This window comes from Microtus oregoni, unplaced genomic scaffold (assembly GCF_018167655.1).
Source record: "Microtus oregoni isolate MIOR12 unplaced genomic scaffold, Mior012 000041F_ref0000270, whole genome shotgun sequence".
Lineage (NCBI taxonomy): Eukaryota > Metazoa > Chordata > Mammalia > Rodentia > Cricetidae > Microtus > Microtus oregoni.
In genome coordinates, this window is record NW_024543208.1 from 1,240,758 (window position 1) to 1,250,130 (window position 9,373).

The window sequence follows — 9,373 nt, forward strand, 5'->3', positions numbered from 1 at the left end:
TAGATTTGGTCTTGGAAACAGGCTCTACATAAACCAGGCTTGTTCCTTGGCTCTCGATGTTCCTGAATGCTGAGGTGGTGGGCAATGTCATGCCTCACTTCACAGTGCATTGTAAAATTTTAGCAAATGTGATGCATTTTTAAGTATCTTTAATTAATTATTTAATATTTTCATGCATATATAGCTTATATTTTGATTATACAGACTCACCATCCTGCCTACTACCTCACTCTGGATTTAACCCTCACACCCCAATTCTTCACCCCTGATCCTAGTTCTCTCCTACTTTTATTTCTTGTATAACACACCAGGGTCAATTAGTAAAGACACACTCATACATGTGGGGCCACCTACCAGTGATCAGTTTCTTACACAAGCTGGCACTGTCATTCTTGGCAGCCACCAGCTGTTAATAGCTTCAGAGATAGGAGTGGTAGCTTGTTAGTCCCTGACTCTTCCTTGTTGGAATGTTGACTGGCTTGGTTGTGCAACTCTCGAGCAGACAACCACAGGTGACATAACGCCATGAGTGCCTTGGTCTTGCCAATATAAAAGGCTGTGTACAAAAGACAATGTTTTGCCAAGGTAGTCCTTAGTCTTCTGTTCTGAAAATCTTTCTGTCAGCTTATATGCAGTGGTCCCTGATCCTTGGAGTATTAGGTGTAAGGCAGGTGCCCCATTTCTAGCTTAGCTCTACACAGAAAGACTTTGTACATCTATCAGGTATGCTGCCTTGTGCTAACTTTTGTTCATTGTGCAAAGAAGTTTCTCTGATGTGGTCTGAGCCTTCAATGACCCATTAGTATAGAGTTTTGAACTTAAAGGACATTGAGATACCATGTCCCTTTAACAAAGTAATAGCAGTAAGCTTTCCTGCGGGATCCTTGAGTTCCCCAGAAGCAAGTTCTTGCTCAGATCATTAAATCTTGATGTATTTCAAAATTTAGAAAGTGTTGTAGTGGGTTAATATATTGTAAGTAATTGTCATGGCTGTCTTTTTAGAAATCCACCCCACTGCTGACATTTCATGCCAAACTGACTTTAGGAGAATTATTGCACTTTCTAAACTGAATGTCATTATGGCATTTCTATGCAGAAACTATTGCTTGCCTCAAAATTTAATTGTTCTTTAAAAAAATTTTAACTGCAATATGCTTCAAACATAGTTATGCCCATGTCTAAGTAAGGCAGTCAGTAGGATTGTTGTAAAGCCTTCCACTAGATGATTGTGCTTCCTGTAAGACATCTTGTTTCCCAGGGTGGGCTAAAGGTAGTGATGAGCATGTAGCACATGCTTCCCAAATTCTTTCCCATGTGACCTTACAGAACATGCATCTTGTACAAAAGAAATACTTGAATTTGTTTGAAAAGTCATTCTTCCTTTCATCGCCTGAATATTAACCTTCATCAGGCGATGAAAGGAGACAGAGACAGAGACCCAAATGGGAGCACCGGACAGAAATCTCAAGGTCCAAATCAGGAGCAGAAGGAGACGGAGCACGAGCAAGGAACTCAGGACCACGAGGGGTGCACCCACACACTGAGACAATGAGGATGTTCTATCGGGAACTCACCAAGGCCAGCTGGCCTAGGTCTGGAAAAGCCTGGGATAAATCCGGACTAGCTGAACATAGCGGACAATGAGGAATACTGAGAACTCAAGAACAATCGCAGTGGGTTTTTGATCCTACTGCACAGTACTGGCTTTGTGGGAGCCTAGGCAGTTTGGATGCTCACCTTAGGAGACCTGGATAGAGGTGGGCTGTCCTTGGGCTTCCCACAGGTCAGGGAACCCTGATTGCTCTTTGAGCAGATGAGGGAGGGGGATTTCATCGGGGAAGGGGGAGGGAAATGGGAAGCGGTTGCTGGGAGGAGGCAGAAATCCTTAATAAATAAATAAATTTAAAAAAATAAAGTGAGTTGCATTTAGTATTAAAAAAAAGTAAAGTCATTCTTCCTAAATATCTGCATACATTAAAAATAAGGATTGAGGTAAACACCACTTCTTTTAAATTAATGGCTCTCTAAAGTTTGTCCCCTCATGTTCTTTCTGTTTGCAAATTTGGTAACCAGAGTGGCAATCTGAAACTATGTGGAACTTTGAATATGGAAGCTTAATAGGCTATTGGGGTTATTATTCTAGGAAGAATTGAGGTTGTGTGTTTGTTGTTTGTTTCAGATAACCGCTTATATTTCTTGAGGAGTTTCTCATAAAATAACAAGACCTTTCTGATCTCTGGGTTACTTGGGAACATGTGCCATTGAGCTCTTCCACATGGTGCCATCCTGCCAACCCTTTCATAATGTGACTTAACCAAAGCCATCCTCACCAGCCTTCTGAGTCTCCTTTCTTCCCAAATAACTTTGGTCCATGCACTTCCATTCACAGAGCAAAGTAGATTAGCAACCAATCTGGTAGATTTGAAGCTGTCCTAAAAAAATACCCAGGTTTCTCCATTTGACTATAAGATTACATAAACAAGGAACACTGAAAAAAATGGATTTTTTTCTCAGGAAAATTCTTAGAAAAGGAAAAGTACCCAGTCAGAGGAGAAACTGCCCTTTATGAATTAAAAAAAAAAAGAAAGTTCAGACAGAGCTAATAACTTACCAGATCACCTTATAAAATGAGACCTCCCCCCAAATGGCAGGTCAATGGTGGGAAGGAACATATGTGTTTATTAAACTGTTTAAATGTTCATATACTTGACCATGTTCATTCCAGGAACCTGAGATGAACTTGAGAGCTTTCCCACATACTTTTGTCCCTTCTTCCCATGTACACACATTAAATAAATACCTTTATTCTGCCCACTTTTAATTTGGCCCTTTTAATTAGCTTATTGAGGATAGTGACTGGGCCTGACTTTGGGCACAAGTTGCTACTTCTGAGTTTGATAACAGACTAAACTATAAACTGATGACATGCTTGTTCCATGATGTGGTTAAGGAGAAGGTTTAGTTGAAGATATGAGAGAAAGAACAGCCAGAGTCACCTGAAAGATTTCAGAGTAGAGAGGAAAAGTAGGCTGAACCTGCCCAGGTCTTTCTGTGGGAGAGGGGGTGACAGCAGAGGGTAGAGAATACATTAAGCACCGTAAAAAAGAATCAGGAGCAGAAAAGAGAGAAAGAAACATGGTGAGAACAGCACAGCTAGAAGAGGAATAAGTAGCTGAGGGGAGAGAAGTTCATGAGCTGGAGGGAGTTTAGTGTATTATAGGGGTGAGAAAGGCTAGAATGCTAGGAAGGACTTTGAAATGTTTAACAGGTACTTGTGGCACTGAAGGAGCTTAGTGCCACAGTAGACACATGCCCCTTTTGTCAGAGGTAAGGGAAATGGCTGCTTTTTGATACAGGGAAATCAGTTTTATAAGCCCCTAAATAGGCTGGCTTTTGACTAGCTGCTCTACGTCCTCCTGTAGACCAGGTTGAACCTGCTCTCATATTTGGACTACCTTTCAGAGTTTGAGAAAGTAGAGTTTCCTTTATATCTGATAACAAACAAAAGAGACTGGTTTTAAGGACATTGCTAATCTAGGCATGGTGACACATGTTGAGGAGGTGTTAATGCTGAAATTTCAAGGCAACAGGGCTAGGCACCATGCCGATATATATATATATATATATATATATATATATATATATATATATATATCCCCATTGATTTTATTTACAATTGATAGCAAATTGAAAATACCAGACTCTCTGTATTTACTTTCTCTTAGGGTTGCTATTGTTGTGATGAAAGACCATGACCAAAGCAGCTTGAGGAGGAAAGTTTATTCACCCTATGTTTCTGCATCACTGTTCATCATCAAAGAAGTCAAGACAGGTACTAAAGCATGGCCCGAACCTGGAGGCAGTAGCTAATGCAGACTGAGGTCATGGAGTCTGCTTCTTACTGGTTTACTCCTTGGGACTTGCTCAGCCTGCTCTCTTATTGAAACTAGGAATTCCAGCTCAGGGTTGCCACCACCCGCATGGGATAGACTCTCCCTCAACAATCACAAATTAAGAAGATACCCTGTAGACATGCCTGCAGCCCTATCTTATGAAGGCATTTTCTCAACTGAGGCTCCCCCTCCTCCGATGAGTATAGTTTGTGTCAAGTTGACAAAAACCGACAAACAAAAAACTATCCAGCACACTCTCAAAATACAATGGATGAAACAGGAAGCGTTGTTTTAGAAGTGACAATGAAAGTTTAAACACTGAAACGTATTAGTGATTCCAATGGATGCTTACTACATAGTTCATTTTTCCTTTAAGGAACATATCTTGAATATTGGAAGTTATGGTTTCAGAACATTCTTGCATTTTGCTGCTGAGTGTTTGCCAGTGCACACACATGGTCTCTGTCTCTGTCATTTTTTCATCATGTCAAACTGTTTTTCAGTCAAATTATTTTTAATATTTCCAAGGGCTTATTTAAAGATAATTTCTGCTCTGCTTCACGATGACTTTGGAAACTCACTTCGGTTTTTAATAAATATTGCTCCTCTGAGGTAATATTCTTTATAGCTGACTCAAACTGTTTACTCTGTTGCCTAAAGCCACATGTAGTTTTGTCTTCAGCCATCTTCTTCAGAGGGTACCAGTTTGAAGATAACCACTAAATTATTATCTAGTCACATTCTGGAGGTTAATTTGCTTGTTTGATTGTTATTTCTTCACACAGAGCTAACTGCTGTGAATTTCTCCCTCCTGTTCATATTCAGGAACTGACTAATTACAGTAGAAATAAACATAAAAAGAGGTTCTCTTGAAAGGGACTTAGAGGACATGAGATATTTTAAGTCAGTGCTTGTCACTCAGTAATAAAAAAATTGCATGTCAGTCTGTTAGTTTCTGCTATAATTTTTGCATTATACTGAAAACTGGTCTAATTCCCAATCCTGTTTGTTTATTTGTTTGTTTGTTTATAAAAACTTGCAGTTGGAATATATGTTTTCCCCATGAGTCAATTATATTCCTAGTTTAAAAACATGCCACCCCATCTTGGTGGGATGAAGACATTCTAAACAGATATTTATGCTCCTTCCTTGAACTTTGGCTAGCATGCTGCTGAAAAAGTGGAACCTAAAAAACAAACTTCCCTAGGAATATGCTGTTGGCAGAAGAAAATACCTGAAGTCTGGTGAGAGACAAAATAGGAACTTGTCTCCAGGAATGAGACTTCACAGTTCTTAGTAAATCACCTTGCAGGAGACGCCTAAAGTTGAGACAATGATAGGGATAGGACCCTTGGCCAAGATGGTTCCTTATGCTTAGTCATTCATACCCCTTGCCTTCCATTCAAATCTAAATCTCATAACACACATGTAAAAATGATTTGTTTATCTCCCTAATAAGACTACTTTGAACAAGTCTCCTTTTCCAGCATTCTACAACTTGTTTCTTTAATTGGATTATAAAAAAAGGGAGGCTGATCCTAGAGCTGTCAGCATAGGGCACTACCCCTAACAATTCCTTACCAATGCTATGTTCACATTTCAACTTAATGAGTATAACATCAATTTGTATGTGCATTTGGTGATTTGTTATCTTCATTTAACAGACAAACAAACAAATAAACAAAAGATTTTAGCACTAAAAGATATAGAATATTGAAAATCTATTAAATTAAGGGAATCTGTTTTATTATTTGTAAGTTAATTTTGTTGCATAAAGGCAAGAAATCTCTTAGGAGTTTATTTCTCCTATCAAATTTTTGGATTGGAAAGATGGTTCAATGACTAAGAATATATTCTACCATTCCACATGTTCAATTGTATTGGCGTAAATAAATGCAAGGCAGATATTAAAGAATATATACAACTTTAATGTTTAAATAAACATACAAAACAAAGATTCCCATATAGCCATTTCACAGGAGGCAGGAAAAGGGACGAGCCGCCTCCCACACGCCCCATTTATCCATATGCATTCGCCCGAGGCAAACCCGCTCCCTAAAGGGGCTGGTTTAACCCTGCATCTCCCCCTTTTGTCTCAATAAGGCAGAACTAAACCAAATATAACTATAAACAATAGTAACAAATGATAAATATAACAAACAATATTGAGAACAAAAGTGTTGCTAGACATTCTGTCTCAAGGAGTCTAAATAATGTAGAGAGTAACTACAATTAAATAATCGTCAACTCCATCGAAGATCTGAGAGGGGAATAAATATTACTAAACAAATGAGAGATATCCAAAATGTGCAACAAATTACAGAGACAACTGACTACCTGGGCAATCACCCAAAGTCTTGTTTGCAATGTTGAGTCAACCAACTTTGGCTAAGGCCTAACATAACTGACATACCATTATCAAATGCAAGGAACTTTCTTAGAATTATCCTACCCTGTCTTGGCAAGATAAGACAATCCTGTTTCATATCTTAGTCAGTAGTTGAGGTATGGGCTTTTCTTAACCCAAAGGCCAGTTCTGCAAAGAAGACAATCTCCCAGTGGAGTGTCTGGTGCTCAACGTTCTCTCGGGAGTAGAGTGGTATTGCCAGGAGTAATTGTGTCTCGTTGACACAGAATTGTAAGTTAGATTAAAGGCCATTTTCTACAGCTCTTCAAAGAGGCTGAAGATTATACTATCTATACTAAATATAATCTCTATGTATCTAAAAGACCTGATTAACCTAAAAATAAATATGACAAACATATAATTCTCAATACCTATCTAATTTGAAAACTAAGAGAATAAACAACTGTGCAATGTATGAAGACAATGATCTTCAAGTGTAAACAATGTCATTACATATCAAATGTAAACAATGTTATTACATAAATAGTATCAGAGGAAGAAATGTACATTGTGATATGATAGATGTATCCATACAATATAAGTATACTCTTATACAAAAAAAGAGGTAGGCACACTCACATTCAATATTCAATATATCAATATACAAGAAACAGTACCAATATAATTTTCTAAAAACAGTAAATCACAAATACCAATCATCCCATCAAACCAGTTAATCTCCCCTTTTTTTGAATATACCCCTAATTCCATACAATATCTCCCCATCCCCTCAACCCTAAACCAACCACTAAAAGATGTCCCTAACCCTGTGGGAAAACTCTGTTGGGAGAGGGGACGTCGTCCTCTTAGATTGCTTCTAGCTGACATGGGGGCGACGTTCTTCTTAGGGGCCTCTGTGAAAGCAAATGATGGTAAAATTTCCAAATTAACCTTTGACCTAAGAAAATTATAACTAGTCTCTGAGTGTTTTGAGAAGGTCTGGCCAGAGTGTTGTCAAAAATGTGCAGCATTCGAAATTGTCTAATGCAGTTGGTACCAAAAAAACAGGTCTAATATTAGCTCTTAAAAAAAAATTCATGACGTCATAAAAACCAGATTGAGTTGATGTTGTGGGGCCCCATCTTCATCCTGGAAACTTCAAAGATTACTGTAAGAAAATATGCTGCTTGTTATGGGAAATTTAAACATTAACAACAAGGATATATATATATATATATATATATATATATATATATATATATACTTACATATAAAGAAAGACACAGATATGAGGAAAGACAAAGAAAGTTTATCAAGTATAAAATTATTCTTATTCTGTCCCATTTTATGGCTCCTGACCTGAGACAGAAACTCTGAAATATCTCTTATCAACAGGCTTGGAATTGAAGAGGGACTAAGCCATAGTCCAACTCCAAAACCAGCTCTACACATTTAAAAAGAAGTGTTCAATAAAACATATAAATACATATAAAAAAAATCAATACTTACAGAATGTATAGAATTTTATTGTTGATACTTAGTGGGTCGTTACTATTTTCCATCCATCAGTAATTAAATATTCAGGGTCCCTTAAATTCTTTGAAGATGAGTATTTTCCTGTGGAGATAAGAAAAGAACCCTGCCCCCAACCTATCTGTAATCCTTACCATCAGAATGCCCGTCATCCTAGTGAATGAATTGTTATTTATATTTTTCAAGTGCCTTCTCTTCTTCAAACTGAACCTTCATTAATTTTGACGGTATCCATAAATTTTCCTCACTTGTGGAGATAAGAGAAAAACCCCTTCCCCAATGCAGCACATCTCCTGGGTTCCATTGTGAGGTCAGCACATCCTTGAAATAAACTGGTTGATTTAGTTCAGCAGACTTTTCCATTATCCAATGTCTTTCTGAAGCCCTTGTTCCCTTCTCATTAGCACTGAGAAAATTCAAGGTTAACAAAGCATTATGTAACCTATTTCTGGGGGTGTTTTCCACCCCTTTCTGTTTGTTCAACATATCCTTTATAGTTCGATTTGATCTTTCTATGACTGCTTGACCTGTAGGATTGTATGGTATACCTGTAACATGCTTGATATTGTAATAATCAAAAAACCGAATTATTTTCCTAGAGACATAAGCAGGACCATTATCCGTCTTTATTTGTGTAGGTATACCCATGATAGACATGACTTCTAATAAATGATTGATTAATGAATCTGCTTTTTCTGAACTTAAAGCAGTTGCCCACTGAAAGCCTGAATAAGTGTCAATGGTGTGATGAACATAGTTCAATTTGCCAAATTCTGCAAAGTGGAACACATCCATCTGTCAGATTTCATTCCTATGGGTACCCTTCGGATTAGCCCCTGCTGGCAGTGGCGTTTGGTTATAGAAAGAGCAGGTAGGGCATTTCTTTACAATCTCCTTAGCTTGTTGCCATGTAATAGAAAACTCTTTCTTCAAACCTTTGCTATTAACATGATGTTTTTTTAATAAAATTCAGAGGCTTGTAGCACACTACCAATCAATAATTGATCAATTTCTGCATTACCTTGTGCTAGAGGACCTGGCAGACCCGTATGGGATCGGATGCGTGTTATGTACATAGGGCAAAGCCTGTTCCTGCTCAAATCTTGAACCTAGAGAAACAATGAGGTTAGTTCTGTATCATCAGGTATAAATTCAGCAGTTTCAATATGTAAAATAACTCTTTCTGCATATTGTGAATCAGTAACTATATTAATAGGTTCTTTAAAATCTCTTAGTACCATAAGAATGGCATATAATTCAGCCTTCTGGACAGAATCATAAGGACTTTGTTCCACCTTACCCAAGTCTTCTGATTTGTAACCTGACTTCCCTGATTTTTGGGATCAGGATAGAATGTAAGGCTCTCCAGTTATTGGAGCATCACGGACGATTTGAGGAAGGATCCAAGAAGTTCTCTTTATGAAGTTAAGACACTAGCTTTTTGGATAGTTGTTATTAATGTCTCCCAAAAAATTAGCACAAGCTCTTTGTCATGGTTCATTATCTTCCCATAATTTCTTTAATTCATCAGCAGTGAAAGGCACTATAATATCTCCTGGGTCTATGCCTGCTAGTTGACAAAGTCTCAGCTTGTCTTTTA